The sequence below is a fragment of the Mesoplodon mirus genome (assembly GCF_964341445.2).
Source record: "Mesoplodon mirus genome assembly, chromosome: 1".
NCBI classification, from domain to species: domain Eukaryota; kingdom Metazoa; phylum Chordata; class Mammalia; order Artiodactyla; family Ziphiidae; genus Mesoplodon; species Mesoplodon mirus.
In genome coordinates this window covers 211970957-211988348 of record NC_138976.1, presented here as the reverse complement: position 1 = coordinate 211988348, position 17392 = coordinate 211970957, and the positions used below count along the sequence as shown (strand labels likewise).

General features: G+C 44.7%; 1 protein-coding gene across 2 annotated transcripts in view; it reads left to right on the top strand.

Moving 5' to 3' along the window:
* Positions 1 to 208: 208 nt before the first annotated feature.
* SYK (spleen associated tyrosine kinase) overlaps positions 209 to 17392 on the top strand; it is a 102716-nt gene continuing 85532 nt past the window's right edge. For both annotated transcript variants that reach the window (XM_082629195.1, XM_082629194.1), the window contains exon 1: positions 209 to 306. The gene's annotated coding sequence lies outside the window, so the exon portion shown is untranslated. The remainder of the gene's footprint in view (positions 307 to 17392) is intronic.

Below are 17392 nucleotides of genomic sequence, written 5' to 3'. Positions count from 1 at the left end.
CGCCGCTGCCCTGCCCTGGGCGCTGGGGGCGCACGTGGCACACTGGGCGCTCGCGGCGCAAGGGCGGCGGGGCGGTCCCGGGCCGGTGGAGCGCGGCGGCCGGGAGGAAGTGCGGGGCCTGCCCGGGAGCGTTAAGGAAGTTGCCCAAAATGAGGAAGCGCCGTGCACTGGGCGACTGAGGCGACTCCGGCGGCGGGAGCAGCGAGGAGGAGGGGGCTGCTCGGCGCTGCGCCCAGAGCTGCCCCCTAGTTCGCGCCAGTCCGGTTCCCGGAGACCCGCGCCCCGCCCTAGCCTCACCTGACACAGGTAGGTGTGGCCGCGCGCTCTCTCCGCTTGGGCCGTCGGGACGCACCTTTAGGCGTGGGAAGGCGGCGTGGAAGGGGACAAGGCGCCGAGAGAGGGGAGGATGCGGCCCTTCCTCCTCGGCCGGCACGAGGTCTGTGCGCCTATGCAAACCCAGACGGGTACGCCTAGGGCCCTCCTGCTTTGAAAATCGGAGGGAACATTTGATAAAACTTTTCGATTGAAAACTAGTCAGTTGTGCCAGCTTTTCTCCTAAAACGAGTTAGTGCCTCTTGGGGTCCAGCTTTTGTACGGGGAGCCGGGCCCGTGGGTGGGGGCCTGTGCCGAGAAGCCAAAACTTCAGGTGCTGCCGCGAGCGCAGGAAGTGCGGAAGCGGCTGGGTCCTGGGAGACTTAGCTGGAGTCCGCAGGCACAAGAAACTCCGTGTCGGGGTCTCAGAAAGGACACATTTTCGTTTGGCCATTTACAGAATCCACTGGAAAATTCCACTGTATTTGTCGAAGTGACTCAATGTAGGGATGTTCATATGCCTGCAAAGGTTTTATTCATACTTTTACTACAGGAAGAAAGAGCAGTTGCATAAAAACATGAAAGTTTCTGAACCACTACGAAAATGTAGCATGATTGCCTTTTTTTTCACATTTTCATGGTAAAATAACTTCATCAGCCAGTGAATGACTTGAAGAGCAGGGAAGTTTTGTGTAGTAAAATGTGAATTTGAGTTAAAGATATTTTGGGCCGGATGGCTTCAAAACCTTAAACCCACCTAAATAACGATACAAAAGCGATTTTTTTTTTTTTTTGGTTTGTTTAAATATCAAGAACTAGCAAGACAATCATTGGAGAAGTTAGAGTTTCAGTCTTTTGGCTGTTTGAGGTGCAGTTGCTTGGGAAAGAGAATCTCATTCACGGTGCAGTCTTCCCAGTCATTAACCCAAGACGTTCCCCACTGGTGATGAAAAGGCCCATGCCATCCTGCCAGGTGGCCTTTGGAAACAGGATTGCAGGTTATCTTAATGAGTTTGCCTGACTTGCCAAAGATTCCCGTTTAAACCAAGTAAAAGTGTTGACCGGAGTTGTTCATTTTCTTAAACCCTGGAGGCATTTCAGTGTGTAATTAAAAGACTTGGAGATGTAATTTAAAGACTTGGAGATTCAAATTGTCACATCTGAATCTTCACGTTAAAAAAGAAAAATCATGGGATGATGGAGAATTCCTGAAAGAAATGGAATTGATTCTAGTATTTGTTTTCTTTGTTTTAGTAAGAACAAATGCATTGCTATTACACAGGTGGCATTTTACTTAAATGCAGTTTAATTCACTGATGTGCATACCACGCCTCCCTCTCCCTGCAAAAAAAAAAAAAAAAAAAAAAGGCCAAACAGTGCCTGGATATGTTTGTCTTTGAGGTAAAAGGTTTAAATACTTGTAAAGTATTAGGTATTTTAAGTGAGAAATCTTGTCTACTAAAAATATTTTATCAAATTATTTTGTTCTGTCTACATCGAACTTTTGATCTGTTTAGGGAAATTTTGCACTAAAATAGAAACATTTATATTCTTTGTATTTGGAGTGCTTCAATATGTAGGATTTTATAAATCATCTTAATAACCAGAATGTTTTTCATGTTTTAAGCCAAGGATATTGTGGTGTATATTTTAGCTCTTTACCTTTCCTGAGGGATGAAATTGTCACAAAGATCATTTTATCGCTAGATTTGCATTTCAGAAATAACTTACCTTAGCCTTCTTTAGGTTCATATTTGGTATTCTAAGTGCAGGTCTGATTTCTCTATTAAACCAAAGACTTCTTAGTAGGACATCACTTAGCACATAGCATATCCATAATCATTATCCAAAACCCTTGTGCCAAGATATATTTTGGAATTCGGAATTTTTGAGAATTTAGAATTCAAATTTAGCATCTGAATTTCAGCCTTGAGAAAGACATTTCTCAGAATTTAGAAAGGTCTGCATACATACTGATGCCATATGTTACACACCACTCCAACACAGCCTGGGCAGCATCCTATAATCCCACACGTTAATATTTCTGCATAAACAGTGTGAAAAGTCTCACTAAGTGGAATAAAGAGAGGCTACAAATAGCTGTGTGTCAATGTCACTTAATGAGGTTCCCTATAAAACTCACTAAAAAACCTTGTTTTTCAGCGGTTTTTGGAGTTAGGGCTATGGGACTGATTCTGTATTAGATTCTATCAAGCTACTGACTGCTTCTGAAAGCAAATTACATTTCTACTGCCCAACAACTCACACTTCCCAGTAATTAGATGGGTAGTTCCCCCCTTTCCAGGAAGCCTGAAATAGCAAGACCTCACTGAATTTTCAGTGATAACAATCAAAATACAGATCCTTCAAGTGAGAATAGGATGTTTCATCCTTACTGAGAGACTTTCCCACAGCAAAGTTTCTGACAGTCTGATTCTAGAGAAAGAAGGCAGTAGTTACTTAAAGAAGGGCCTTTACCACCCTTCACAGCTACAGCATGGCCTTGGAAGAAATACTGTTTCCTGTTCACTTTGCAGCTCATTCTATCTATGTCTGTTATCTGTACCTAAGGAATGGCCAGGTACTTTGTACAATCTGAGCTAATTTTTGCTTTCTCAGCTTTTCACCAAATAGATTTTTTTTCCAACGATTCCCTAACTCACCACCACCCTGCCCCCCCAACACTTTTTTTCACTTCTGGATTGATTTAGCTGCAAATGAGTGGAGAGAAAATTAGGAATTTAGACCTTTGGGTAAGAATTTTTAAAAATTGTCTGCACACTGAACATTGCTTTTCTTTTACAGCAGTTGAAATCAAAAGGCAGAGTCTTAAAGAGAGATTGGAATTAAATTGCCTGACTTAATTATATCTTACCATCTTACTCTTCTACCTTGGAATTGAACAAGTTGGGTTTTCTTTCCACTCAGAAAAAGAGTTGTTTTTTTTTTGTTTTTGGGGTTTTTTTTTTTGCAGTACGCGGGCCTCTCACCGTTGTGGAGCACAGGCTCCGGACGCGCAGGTGCAGCGGCCATGGTTCACAGGCCCAGCCGCTCCGCGGCATGTGGGATCTTCCCAGACCTGGGCACAAACCCGTGTCCCCTGCATCGGCAGGCGGACTCTCAACCACTGCGCCGCCAGGGAAGCCCAAGAGAGTTTTTTTAAACTGAGGAATTGTAGGAAGATTAAAAAAAACTAGGCTGATTGGATTTTAAAGGAAAAGTTTATTCATTCATTTTGACTTTATATTAGCAGGAAAGTTTTCTACTAGCTTATAATTTTGTCTGGCAAAGTGTTAGCCTGCGTCGGTTTGAATCTTTTTTTTTTTTTTGACTTTAATAAGAGTTATGTAAGTTTTGCCCTATGAATCCTGAAAGGTGGTTGCATTGGAATCTTAAGTATAGTCAAATTTAGCCACTGCCAAAAATACCAGTAGAAGGAAGACTATTTAGTTTCTATTATAGTAGGTTTAACAAATCAAAAATGACTCTTTCTTGATTCTTTTATTTCTGGGATACTATGTATTTGTTTTGGTGGCTGCCAGAGGCTGATGACGGGAAGAGGAAGGTGAGGATGATTTAAAATATCGTTAACACCTCAATTACTAATGAGGATGTACTGAAAGCTTCTATGATGGACAGTATCTGTTAGGCAGCATCCTCTGTCCTGTGGGTACATGTCTCTGACCCTGGAGTCCTGGCCCCTGAAACTGGAGAAGGCAGTACCCCTCAGTGCTGTGCTGGAGCCCTGGAGGGGAGCACAGATGTGGGAGGACACTGGGCTTCCAGATTGGCATGCTTAGTGTCACATCTTTGATCTGAGCAGAGGCTGGGCAGGCAGCATGACTGACAGGAGAGTGTAGGGCTGATGTCAGGGTCAGTGAGGCTCAGGCCTGGATACAGTCAATGGGGGGAGTGTGGGAGGAAGGAAGGGGGCCAAGGGCCAAGTGTTAGGAAAAGTCACAATTTAAATACTGGTTTGTTTAGTTATACTCAGAATGGCTACAAAGAGCATTTGAATGTCTAACAATTAACCTCCTACATTCCCACTCCATCTCTTTGTCTTAATTGCTAAATCTTCATGCTGTGTTGGTCAGCCCAACAAGTTGTTAAATCTATCCGTTTCTGTTCAGTTGTCATGGAAATCTTTTGGTGCGACCAGAGTTAATCTTTCTTTTTATTCAATTTCAATTTATAACAATACCTTCCAATGCTCTAGTACTGCTCCCCAAAAGCAATCTTTTAATGTTTTTAGCTCTTTCTTCTAGAATTTTCCTTCTTATTTCCTGATGTTATGTTCACTTGCACTTTTTTGGGGGGTGGGTACGTGGGCCTCTCACTGTTGTGGCCTCTCCCATTGCGGAGCACAGGCTCTGGACGCGCAGGCTCAGCGGCCATGGCTCACGGGCCCAGCCGCTCCGCGGCATGTGGGATCTTCCCGGACTGCGGCACGAACCCGTGTCCCCTGCATCGGCAGGCGGACTCTCAACCACTGCGCCACCAGGGAAGCCCAAACACTTTTTTTTTTTTTAATGTATCAGTTTTAGACAATGTCTCCTGACTTCCTACTCTGAAAAATAAGTGCATGGCAGTCCTAGACTCTTATAACCCAGGAGAATCTTTCTACAATTTAGGGTTAAGATGCTATTTGGTGTTTGTTTACCTTGTTGTGGTTATATTTACTGCTAGAGCACAGTATATAATATAGTTCCATTTTCTTTCATTTACTCCATGTTGTTTTTCCTGGTGTAAACTCTTGTTTCATTTTTGTGTTTTCTCAGTTGGTCCTATGCCTGTTACAATTCTCTCCCCAACTCTGTGACACAAAGCTAAACACCCCCCCACACTTGGCTCAGTTTCCCACTGAGTTAAATACACCAAGCAACCTATCAGTTCCATTTCTCTCTTTTTCTGGAACCCTCTGCCTCCTTATGCCAGTCTAACGGTTTCTTTTCAGTCTTGCTACACACCTATTAATAACTGAAGCATATTTTGGGGAGTTGGTTGGCTAAACATATTTCCTGCAAGTTGCTGCCCTGTATACTTTTTGGAGTCTTAACATAACTCTTATCAACATTCATGTAGCTTTCAAATCCATTGTAAATCCATTGTCATAATTGTTGAAAACATTTTCCTCAAACTTTTGATTTCTATGGATATTTGCTTATTTATATAACTTATTACTTTTTGTAGCTTTTGGAACTTTTATAATTTCTCCCGTCAGGACATATTCTGAATCATGCTTTGTGAAAGATTACTTTTAGCTCCAATTTAGCGGTTAGCAGCTATGTTTTAAATCAGTCTCAGTGTCACCTCTGTATTTGCTCTGACCCTGATGGTTTATTATCTGATTGATGGGAATATGTATTTTCCTGGGACTGGGGAATCCACAGGGCTTTAATCAGATGGCCAGCCTCTATTCCCTGGATTTCTGAAGTGGGTGCTGTGCAGTTTTAAATGGTATTCCCGAGGAAGCTTTCCTTGTTGAAGTGAGTGAAATGAGAGACAGAATAAAGTTGAGTAAGCAGGGTAACTGTCGTGGGCTTGTGCAGAGCCATTGTGCAGGTGTTGTGCGTGGTCAGGACATACGTCACTGAACTCTTACACCCCTGTGGTCATAGGATGCATTGGTTCTTGGAGCACCTCGGGGACCAGGACTTCCAAAGTCCACTTTGGGAAACACTGGGTAACCTGTTGCCCCTTTACAAGATCCTCAGGCTTTGCTTAGGTGGAGGCAGAATGCCTCTTAAATGCTAAGAGTATTTTATTTTTAATTAATTAATTTATTTTTTGGCTGTGTTGGGTCTTCGTTGCTGCGTGCGGGCTCTCTCTAGTTGCAGCAAGTGGGGGCTACTCTTCGTTGCAGTGTGCGGACTTCTCATTGCGATGGCTTCTCTTGTTGCGGAGCACGGGCCCTAGAGCGCATGGGCTTCAGTAGTTGTGGCGCCTGGCCTCAGTAGTTGTGGCTCGCGGGCTCTAGAGCACAGGCTCAGTAGTTGTGGTGCATGGGCTTAGTTGCTCCCCGGCATGTGAGATCTTCCCGGACCAGGACTCGAACCTGTGTCCCCTGCATTAGCAGGCAGATTCTTAACCACTGCACCACCAGGGAAGTTCCAAAATGCTAAGAGTATTTGAATCACTTGATTGCCCTAATGCTTCAAAGTAACAGTCACTGAATATTTTTATCAACAGTGGTTGAGAGTAGGGGGGCTGAGGTCCCACTGGGCTCAAATCCCACTGTGTTTTCAAGCTACTGTTTTTAGTTTTTGTAGATGGAAGGATTACAAAGGATTTCACTGTGATGTACAGTGGAGATCACAGTGCCCATACCTGGCCTGTGGTTAGAACTGGCATAACTGTCACAGTCTCTCCCAGGTGGGTGGCTCTGGGAGTCTGCCCCTGTAGTCTTGGCTGGAGGCTAATAAGAGCAGTCCCAAATAGGTCACAGATGAGTAAGTACTGTCTCTGAAGTTAGTTTCTCTGACCTCCAAGATGGGAGAACTTTCTATCATTTTCTTTTTGAAAAGTGTTAAATTGCATAACTGATGTCTAAGTACATATCCATTGGTGAAGAATTCAGATATAACAGGCGACATTGAAGTCCTCCTTAACCACCACCCTGAGCCCCAGCCCATGCCCACTGAGGGGGGGCAACTTGGTGCATATTCTTCTAATCTTTCATCCTGTGCATTCATGCATGTGTATATATGTGTGTATTTTTAGACGATGTAATGGTGGTGGTGGTGGTGGGTGTGTGTGTGTGTGTGTGTGTGTGTGTGTGCCTTCTTAATACCAATATCATCCTGCAACTTTTTTTTTTTTTTGAATCAACAGGATTGGGGGAGCCCTTCCTATCAGTGATCATCGTGCTTTATTCCAGGGCGAAAAATATGATTGTTTATTGATAGACATTTAGGACTTTTTTCTAATTTTTGATACTGTAAACAAAGCTGCAGGGAATGCACTTCTTCTTTCATTCATTCCCTCTCTTTTACCCTTTTCATTGCATTTCATGGAACTGACAGGTTAATCACTTTCTCAAGAAAGATCTTCAGCCCTGTCCATCTGTTATTCAGGCCATCTATTGAGTCATTTATATTTTAGCAAGCACAGAAGGTAGTTATTTATTTATTTATTTATTTATTTATTTATTTATTTATTTATTATTATTATTTTTTTTTTACATCTTTATTGGAGTATAATTGCTTTACAATGGTGTGTTAGTTTCTGCTTTATAACCAAGTGAATCAGTTATACATATACATATGTTCCCATATCTCTTCCTTCTTGCGTCTCCCTCCCTCCCACCCTCCCTATCCCACCCCTCTAGGTGGTCACAAAGCACCGAGCTGATCTCCCTGTGCTATGCGGCCGCTTCCCACTAGCTATCTATTTTACATTTGGCAGCGTATATATGTCCATGCCACTCTCTCACTTTGTCACAGCTTACCCTCCCCCCCCATATCCTCAAGTCCATTCTCTAGTAGGTCTGTGTCTTTATTCCTGTCTTACCCATAGGTTCTTCATATATATGGAATCTAATTATTTATTTTTTAAGTGATACATTAGGCTCTTGCCTAATATTTGTTTTTATTACTGGTTCCAGCATAGACGTTCTCTTCTTGCTCCATGACCTCTGTCTTCTTTGGCATCTACTCATCTGTTTGCCCATTGGGTGCCTTCCTTTGTGCGGTTAGCTTTCCTGATGTGCTTGGTACTTCTAGGATGTATGCTGGTCTTGTTTTTGAGGTGCCCTAAGAGTTAGTCTTTTAACGCTGTGTGTGTTGCATGGCCCTCTTGTAACCTGTCCGCCATGAGATGTGAGGAAGGTGAGACGTGAGCAGGGCAAGATGAGCCAGTAACCAGTGTGGCGGGGGTGGGTGCAGGTGCTCTCTGTTCTTCATGGATGTGGCCATACCCTGACTCTCCAAATGCACGTATTTCCTACAGAGGGACTCCTGTTGCTCTTAGGGGTGCCGGCAGCTGAGGAGTTGGAGAGGGCTTGGCTGCCTGCCTGCTTCCCGCTCTGCTTCTCCCTCACCCCATCCCACCCAGGCTTTGTCCTTTCCAAGGCACCACACCCTTGGCTCTTCGCAGCCATCCCCAGCTGCCTGCGCTTAGGCTGTGGTTTTCCTCTTCAGTTTGAGCCCATCTTGCTTTGCTTCCTTCAATGACAGCAGTAGTTTCCAGCCCACTGGTAATATGCCTCCTTTGCTCCCCAGTGTCGTTATGGATTTATATTCTATGTTATTGTTTTCAATGCTGCTTCTTTTCTTTCTATGCATTTATAGCTGCTGTATTTACTTGAAGGGGAAGTCCACCACTTCCTTTTTTCTTTCTTTTTTTTTAGCAACACCAATCAGTTGATGGTCATAGCTGTGAAGGAAGTGACAGGGAGGAGGAGGGAGAGGAGCTCTCTAGAGCAGGCATGAATGGCAGGCTTGGGGCTTCTTTAGTCTTCACGGTTGCCCTGGGAGCTGGGCCAGCTCTCCTGTAGCTTAGGCAGGAAGTGTGTCCAAGGAGAGGGCTGCAGTGGTCAAGTCTGTACTGATTATTAGGAAATTGCTAGTCCCAAATCATAAGTTTCTTAGAAATATGTTTAAGGACGCCAGAGATATTAGAGGGAGAAAGGATCTTGGAGAATGTCTAATTCAACCTGCTGGTAAGCAGTGAGGCCCAGAAAGGTAAAGTGACTTTCACTTATCCAACCGCTAAGTGATGTTGCTGTGATGCGAAGCCGAAAACCCAGGTGTTTCTAATCCAGAACCAGAAGTCCTATCCACTAGTCCAATGAGGAGCAAAAAGGGACCTGCCGTCATGCCTGGTGGTAAGCAGATTTCAAGTCCTATCAGGGGAGACAGGAGCCTGAGAAGGCAGCCGGAGGGCATAAGCCCAGTTTGATGTGTCGATTTCACTCTTTTACCAGGAGTTTTACAAAACTTATTATTATCTTTATAGCTTTGTGTTGAGAAATTAAGCGAATTCAGTAGGAACTGGACAAAAAAATCCTGAATCAATGAGGGGTTAATATGAGAATGTCTGATGCTTTTGCATACGTCTGCTTCCAACAAAGATTGAGCTGACTTTCAAATTTACCACCCAAAGTGCACTAAAGTAGTGTGAGAAGCTGGTTTAAAAGGATGCACCAAGCCTTTGTCTGCACATCAGGCCTGCATCTCTGTGGCTGTCCCCACACAGGACAGAATTGCTACTCTCTGCACACATTACTGTCCCTAGAGTTGGGGAGGGGGCATACATGGGGTCCTGAAGATTGGAATGGAGGAGATAAAGGAAAATTTCAAAAGTAGTTCTGTTCCATGATGGAAACACTTGTGATGCAGGTGGGATTTCAGTGGTTCAGTGAAAGAAAGGCAGCTTGACAACTGCAAAGAAAAGATGCCTTCTAGAATGAAGATAGAAAAGTCATGTATGATTTCCCCGAAGGAGCCAATACCTGCAAAGATGTGTGCATGATATTCTTTCTAGATTATCCCTTCTAAGAAAACTCTGGGAACTGTCAGTATCCATTAATAGAGGAATGGTGTATTAGTTTGCTAGGGTCGCTGGAACAAAGTATCACAGACATTTATCATGTCACAGTCCTGGAGGCTGGAAGTCTGAGATCAAGGTGGGCAGGGTTGGTTTCTCCTGAGGCCTCTGTCTTTGGCTTGTGGACACCATATTCTCTCTGTATCTTCACATCTTCTTCCCTCTATTGCATGTGTCTGTGTCCTAATTTACCCTTTTTATAAGGACATCAATCATAGGGGATTAGGGCCTACCCTAATGACCTCATTTTAACTTACTCACCCCTGTAAAGACCCTATTGCCAAGAAAAGTCCCATTCTGAGGTACTGGGGGTCTGGACTTCAACATATGAATTTGGGAGGGGAAACAATTCCTCCCACAGCAGGTGGTTAAGTGGAGCCTGGTCTCTCCTCCCAAGTAGCCTTGCTGTGCTGCCATTGAGAGCACGAGGGAGCTCTCCGGTATCATGATGGAGAGATGTCTAAGCCAGCTGAAGTGAGCTTCGTGCACAGATAGTTATGGAACATGATGTACGTGGACACCACACACAAAACTAAGCAAATTAAAATGCTCAAGAAACAATTGTCCATCCACCTTAAATTAGCATGTTTTTTAAGAAAAGAAACTTATGAGACCCAGAGAAAAAAATGAAACATAAGAATGATGAGGAGAGACAAATTCTATAAGATCTTAAGTCAAAACTGCAGTGGAAAGTGAGGCAACTAATTTCCATGTGGAAATTAGTGCAAAGCAAGGGTGGCCTTTCCCATCAGTCAGGAAAGGGAGCATGAGTTATCAATTAATGGTCTTGGGAAAACCAGCTGATAATTTGGGAAAAATATAGCTTTGCTTTGTATACTAAAATAAGTTCCGGATTTAACAAAGAATAAAAATATAACAGTGAAATCATAAAAGTGGTAGAAGAAAACAGGTGAGTTTTAAAATAATTGTGGAGTGAAGGCCTTTATAAATATGGTAGGAAATATGAAGCCATAATAGAAAACAGTTGATAAGTATGGTTTTCTAAAATTGTAAGCAAGTCCCTAAACAAATGAAAAATATATATTAATAAGTGAGGGAAAAAACCTATAAGATATATTTATTTTCAAGGTCTGTGGTAAAGGACCAGTAGCCTTCATATGCAGTGAGTTCTTTCAAATCAATGAGAAAAATAAACACACTCCAATAGAAAGATCAGTCAAGGATGCAAACAGGCAACTCAAAATGTAAATGAACCGAAAGCACACAAATATGCTTTGCCTCTGTGTAATCTTGCATTGATTTAAGAGTTCGCTGTGTGGTGAGGTGTGGGGAAAAGAGACACTCCCACAGGTCACCACCAGCAGGGCGGTTGGGTAACGTCTTCCGAAATGTAAAACGCACATGTGTTTTGATTCAATAATTTCACTTTTAGGAACTTACTACACACATAAATTGACAAAAGTGGGGAAATATATGCGCATACAGTAATTCATTGCAACATTTTATTTTGTAATAGCAAAGAAAGAAGGAAGGAAGGAAGGGAGGGAGGGAGACAGAGAGAGAGAGAGAAAGAAAAGAAAGAAAAAAGAAAAAGAAAGAAAGAAAGAAAGAAAGAAAGAAAGAAAGAAAGAAAGAAAGAAAGAAAGAAAGGGATAAGGAAGGGAAATGTGTATCATGCCTGGTTAAATAAACTATGGTATATCCATGCATTGGAATTATATGTGGCCTTTTTAAACATGTGGAATCTTGTAGACCAAAAAATAAAGATGTCCAAGTTATATTCAGTGAAACAGCAAAATGTAACATATCGCTATATTTTTAAAAACACATACATGCACATAGCAATGTCGGCTCTATTGGAATGTTATTTACTACATATGGATGCAAATCTGCCTATACCGATGTGTGTGTGTAAATATGCAGAGAGATCCAAAAGCAAAGGTACCAAACTGTGAGTAGCAGTTGTCTGGAGAGGGCAGTAAGGGAATTGGTTTTGAGAAAAAAAGTGCAATGTACATTTTTACTCTGCATACAGATGATAAAATGAGGTTTGCTTGGGGGTCTGGGGGCTAAGTAGGATGAGACCAGGAAAAGAACTAATTCAGAAACAAAGCACCAGTCATGGCTGTTGGGACCCTTCTGACTCCAAACAAGGCATTAGGCTTGGAGAGGTTGGGTGGTTTGCCCAGAGTTATACAGTCGAGGTTCTCAAGTGTGCCTGTGCACAGCCGTCACCCGAGCTTGTCTGGCCCACTGATGCCCAGCCTGCCTCCGAAGTTTCTGATGTGGTCTAATGTGTGACCTGCCTTTGGAAATTCATTATTAAGGCCTCCCCATCAAGTACAGCAGCCAAGGTTGAGAACCACTGGTTTAGAATGAGTTAATGGGATTGTATAGCACACAGGCACATCTTTCAAGCCTAACACAATTTCCACCAAATTTGAATGTATTGGTACACTGGATATAGTGGCAGCTGTGTGTACCTTTGTAGAGACTTTGGGCATATTAGCTGGTGCATCCCCACTGTGTGTGTGTGTGTGTGTGTGTGTGTGTGAGAGAGAGAGAGAGAGAGAGAGAGAGATTGAGAGAAGGAGAGTGATTGAGAGAGAGAGAACTCACATGTTTCTATGCTGCAAACACTCCATTCCTTGGGAACATGGATTCATAAAGTCTGGAGGCCTATGACAGTTACAGAGGCAGGCATTTGAGCGAGGATGTCAGCGTGTTCTCAGCACACTGCTGTGAGACTTGTGGGAGGTGAGCACACATTGATACAATTCTCAGAGAAAGAATGTGCGCACTGGTCTGATAGAAACACCACCAGTAACATTTTCTACCCAAGATAATGTGAATGATTTCCATCTCAGATTAGTTCTTAGGGTGACTCCCAAGTCTACTGTACTTATTTTCTGTCATCTGCCTGTTTCATGTGAGATGGTTTTTCACACGAGAAGGATGTGAATGAAAAGTCTCGCTGTGGATGGAGAGCCAGGGCCTGGGTTTCTTGGTGTCTGTGGCTTCTGGGCCTCGAAGCCTGCAGCCGGTGGTGACAGAGGGGGCCAGTCCCGCTATGGGCCATTTGGGGACAATCTGTGGCTGGGCCTCCCAGTGCTGACCCTGTCCATCCAAGCACACACGTGGGAGCACCGTGCAACACTCACATGGGGAGTGCACCCACATTTATATTTTGTAATAAAACTTCTAGGAGCACGACGATAACCCATAAACGTCCAGTTCTGAAAGCCCCTCTGGGGGGCAGTGTGGGTGGCGGGAGCAGACCAGGCACACACCTCTGATTCTGTTACTGAGTGGGATTCTCGGCCTCCTAAAGCAAAAGAAATTGATCAGAGGTCAGACAAGAAATTCAGGCAAGGCTTTACTGGGGCCCCTGCTGCAGCAAGGGGGAGCGGGAACAAGTAACAGGTTCCCTTGCCTGCTTCCTGAGGTGGGGGGATGAGCTGTTTCCTTATATGGGGTGAGAGTAGGGGTAGGTCCGGGGGGTCAGGCCAGAGGGGTGACTTAGGTGGTCTGCCCACCCCTTTGGTGGTGCTGAGTGCAGGGGCCATGCGCAGTACTCTGCTTTTGCTCCCGACCCCCTGCTTTGGCTCCTGGCTCTTCAGAAGTGGCAGTTGGGGCTTTTGTGGTCTTTTTTGTATCGCCTTGTCCATAATTTGCCCCAACTGCGCATGCACAGGGTTATTTTTAGTCTCTTATAGTTTCTTTGTATTTTGTTCCCGGAGGAGACGTTTGTCCAGGTGTGAATGTTGCAGCAAAGGGTCCCAGGTCCCGGGTCCCAGCCTGTCTCAATCCATCATTCCATGAAACTCCTTCAGCTCTGGCCACCTCATCTTCAACACTAGGCCAGAAAGACCTGCCCCTGGATGGTTGTGGCACCCAGAGACCCACTGTGCAGAGTGCCCATCAGACTGGCTTGCAAAGAGGTGCCCTGCAGAGCAGTCGTATTTGGGTGCAGGAGTCAAGGAGCTACGTAGCCTCTGGTTACCTGGGGATTGAAAAGGGGGTCTTCTGGGGACAAAATGATATTAGAAGACTTTATGGGAAAGTCACAGAAAGAAGGGCTCTGGCCCAAGTGTCATTTGACTCTGAAGCAAATGAGTGTCTATTCCCTGGCGGCACACCTGGGAACCCTCCTGGGTTTTAACACACAGCCCTTAGGGAGCGTGCTCTCTCCCCAGTGATTGGACAAGGATACCTTGCTCAGGGGGTCCTGTCAGCACTCTCACCTGAAGTGCTAAAATGCTGTGTAACATTATTTTGGCCCTTGTCATATATTTTTACAACATCAGTTTGGAGACCATGCTATGGACATTTTTGTGAGCTCTTTACTCCCAGCATGGGATCCTCTGTGCATGGGTAGGTGCTCTTAAAGTCCCCTCCTTACATTTCAATATGTCACATAGGATTTGGATACAGTAAGCTAGATATTTGGAGTAAAATGTGTCTCTCGTTAATAGAAAGAAAACCTAGAGCCCCAAGCTTGGCCCAAGTAGGAGGAACATCTGGAAGGGAAAAGTGTCTGGACCATACAGCTTGTTCCTCAGGGTGAATTTATAATATTCCCTTTGTTGACCTGCAATCCCATCATGTTGGTCCCAGGGAGGTGCTGCCTGCTGCTCCACCTCGGACACCTAGCCCAGGTGAGGACAGATGGCGTCTCCCCAGCTTCCCTGGCGAGGATCTAGAACTGTGCTGTTCAGAACATTGCCACCAGCCACATGTGGCCATTTACATTTCAAATACTTAAACTGAAATAAAATGTAAAAATCAGTTCTCAGTCACAGTGGCCACATTTCAGGGGCCACTAGCCACATGTGGCTGGTGGCTCTGTGTGGGACAGTGTAGCACAAACAACTCCATCATTGCAGTACGGTTTTGGGGACAGATTAGCCACTCTGTGTTACACCTGAGCCCCACGCGATTCTTCCTGGGGAGTCAAGAGACACAAGCTTCTACCCGCTCCTACCTTTCCTAGCCCTTGGTACCACTGCGTGTGGGCAATGCATCATTACTCTTTTCCATGTGTGGACCCCGGTGTCTCCCGTTTCCTTAAGAGGCTCTGACCCTGGAAAGTGGTGGTGGCATCCGAATGCCCACATCCTTCAGATGAGACCCCAAGTCTTGTCCCCAGGATCTGGGCTGGCCCTTTCATCCTCAACACAGTGACAGTCTCCTACTCAGCACAACAGCTTCCGCCAACACAGAAACACAGCACACACCTACATGTGTGTGCACATGCACATGCAAACAAACCGTGGCAGTCTGGGTAAGTGAGAGGTTACTAATGAGTAACAGGAAGGGAAATGGTTCCCAGTTGTTTTCTTGGAGCGGTCTAACGGGAACCCAGCCTTGGAGACTACTAGGTAATGTACGGTGGGGTTAAGCACCCTTTGGTGAGGTATCGTTTCTGGAAGAATAAACTAGTTTTTTGTTCAAGAGGATTTAGAGGTAAGGGGAAAAACTTTAGTACTGACTAATTTCTCTGCAGTAAAAAAAAAAAAAATCCAATGTCATTTTCTCAAAATATTTGGAATCCAAGGCTCTGTCCACTTTAAAAGGAAGATTTGAAGAGGGAGTGTGCTCCTCGTCAAGACAAACTGAGGAAAATGCAGTGCTTACCACGTGACCATGTTCTGTTCTTGCAAATACAAGAAAACAAGACTCGTTTCTGGAATGTGCACCACGTGCATTGGAGAACTCCGAGGGCAGTGGAAGGGGAGAGGTGGGCTGAGAGGCAGATCATCCTGTGAGAGGTAGCACCCGAGGAGCCTGTGATGGGGAGGGGACAGGCGGAGGGGCCCACCGCAGGCAGGGCGACCCACTCCAGCTGGGCGCCTGCCCCGTCCACTAGGCTCCATCTCTGCCTCATTCTCATCCTGGGTGGCCGGGGAGAGATGTGCCATTTGCCTGTCTCTGGAATTCCTGTGCTGCTCAATTTCAGGAGAGATAAAACACCACAAGAGAAGCAGTTGGAAGGGTTTGCGAATTATAGAACTTCCTTTCATGATTCAGCCCGACATCAGGAAGTGGAGCAACACGTATGCTATTCCCAAGCTGACTTCATGCCCCCCCGGCCAATACACATGCGTGATGGACGAGGCGAACACGGGCAAGATTCTTTTACCTGAATTACTGTGTTAGCAAAATAAGTACGTCTCAAAATCAGTGTGTGTCAGGAGGTTTTATTGAACTGAAAGTGGTTTCCTGAATGATGCCCTTCCTGTTTCTCCTTTAGAATTCTGTGTAAAACTTTGCATTTTTCACTCTGCCCATCTTCCTCCTTTCCATAACCCGTGCTCACTTCAGTGGTCAGCTCTGTTTGGATCAGTTTTGAACCTTCCATGCAGAGACAATAATTCTAGAGCAGTGATGCTCAGTCCTGGCTGCTCATGAGAATCACCCGGAGAACTTAAAAAAAAAAAAAAAAATTAGTGCTGTCGGGGCCCCAGCCTTGGAGGTTCTGAGTTAGTTTGGACTAGGACCCCCTCACCAGTACTTAAAGTACCCTGGTGGTTGTCACCTGCAGCCAGGGTAGAGAATCACTGTTCTGGCCCGGAGCTTTGCTATTGAACTTGCTGTTGAAAGCACTCTTCTGTAATTTTATGTGCATACTCAACACCTTGGGCAGCAGCCCAGGCCCTCAGACTTAGACACCCTAGGCTGCAGTGGGCCCCGAGTCTGCACGGATAAGAAGCATCTGGAGTGATTCTGAAGCAGTGTTGGAGGTGTAATGGGCCTGCTTGGCCTTTGGACTCTTGGCAGAAGCATGAAAGCCTTCCTACTGTTCACAGTCCTCTTAGTCCGTGTCCTGAAATTGTGCTGCTTGTAGCCAGCCCTTAGCCCAGCTGGACCTTTTGTCTCTGGGCTGGACACTCTTGCCTCCTCTGGGGACCTCAGCCCTCTCTGTGCTGGCTGGGAACATGGCCCAGGAGAAGTCTGAAGCCCAGTACTTTCCTTCCCTTTATAGGATCCTGGGTAAGAGAATCCAGGAGAAAAGTCCTCTTTTATTTCTGGAAATTTACTTCATAACTCTAAACATCTCTTCCACTCCTTTATTTAAATTCTCTACTTCAGGAACATCAATCTTGCATATGTTAGATCTCCTCTGTCCTTCTAGTCGTTTTCTGTTGAATTTTCTCACTCTTTGTTCATCTCCATTTCATTGTTCTCGGGCTACTCCATCCTGTCCACCACCTTCTTCACAATGTTAATGTCTGCTCTCTTTTTGCTGTCTGAAATAATAGCCATCATTTCTTTCCTGCATTTTCCCCTGATCTCCAGCTTATTTCCCATGACTTTTCTTGCCTTCGCATCTCATCCCCTGCCTTTCATGTCTCCATTTAGAGCTACTGTTTTTTACAGTGACTCTTCTGTGAAGTCCTTTGACTCCATGGCTGTATGTGTGGTTATGATTTCATATGCCCCTTGGGAAGATTTTCTGGCCAATGTTCATTGTGTGCTACTTGTTTCTCTGTTGCTTCTCTCCTTTTATTCTTTTAGTGTAATTGGACAGACCCAGGGTAGGTTCCTCATCTTGGAAATGAATCATGTCAGG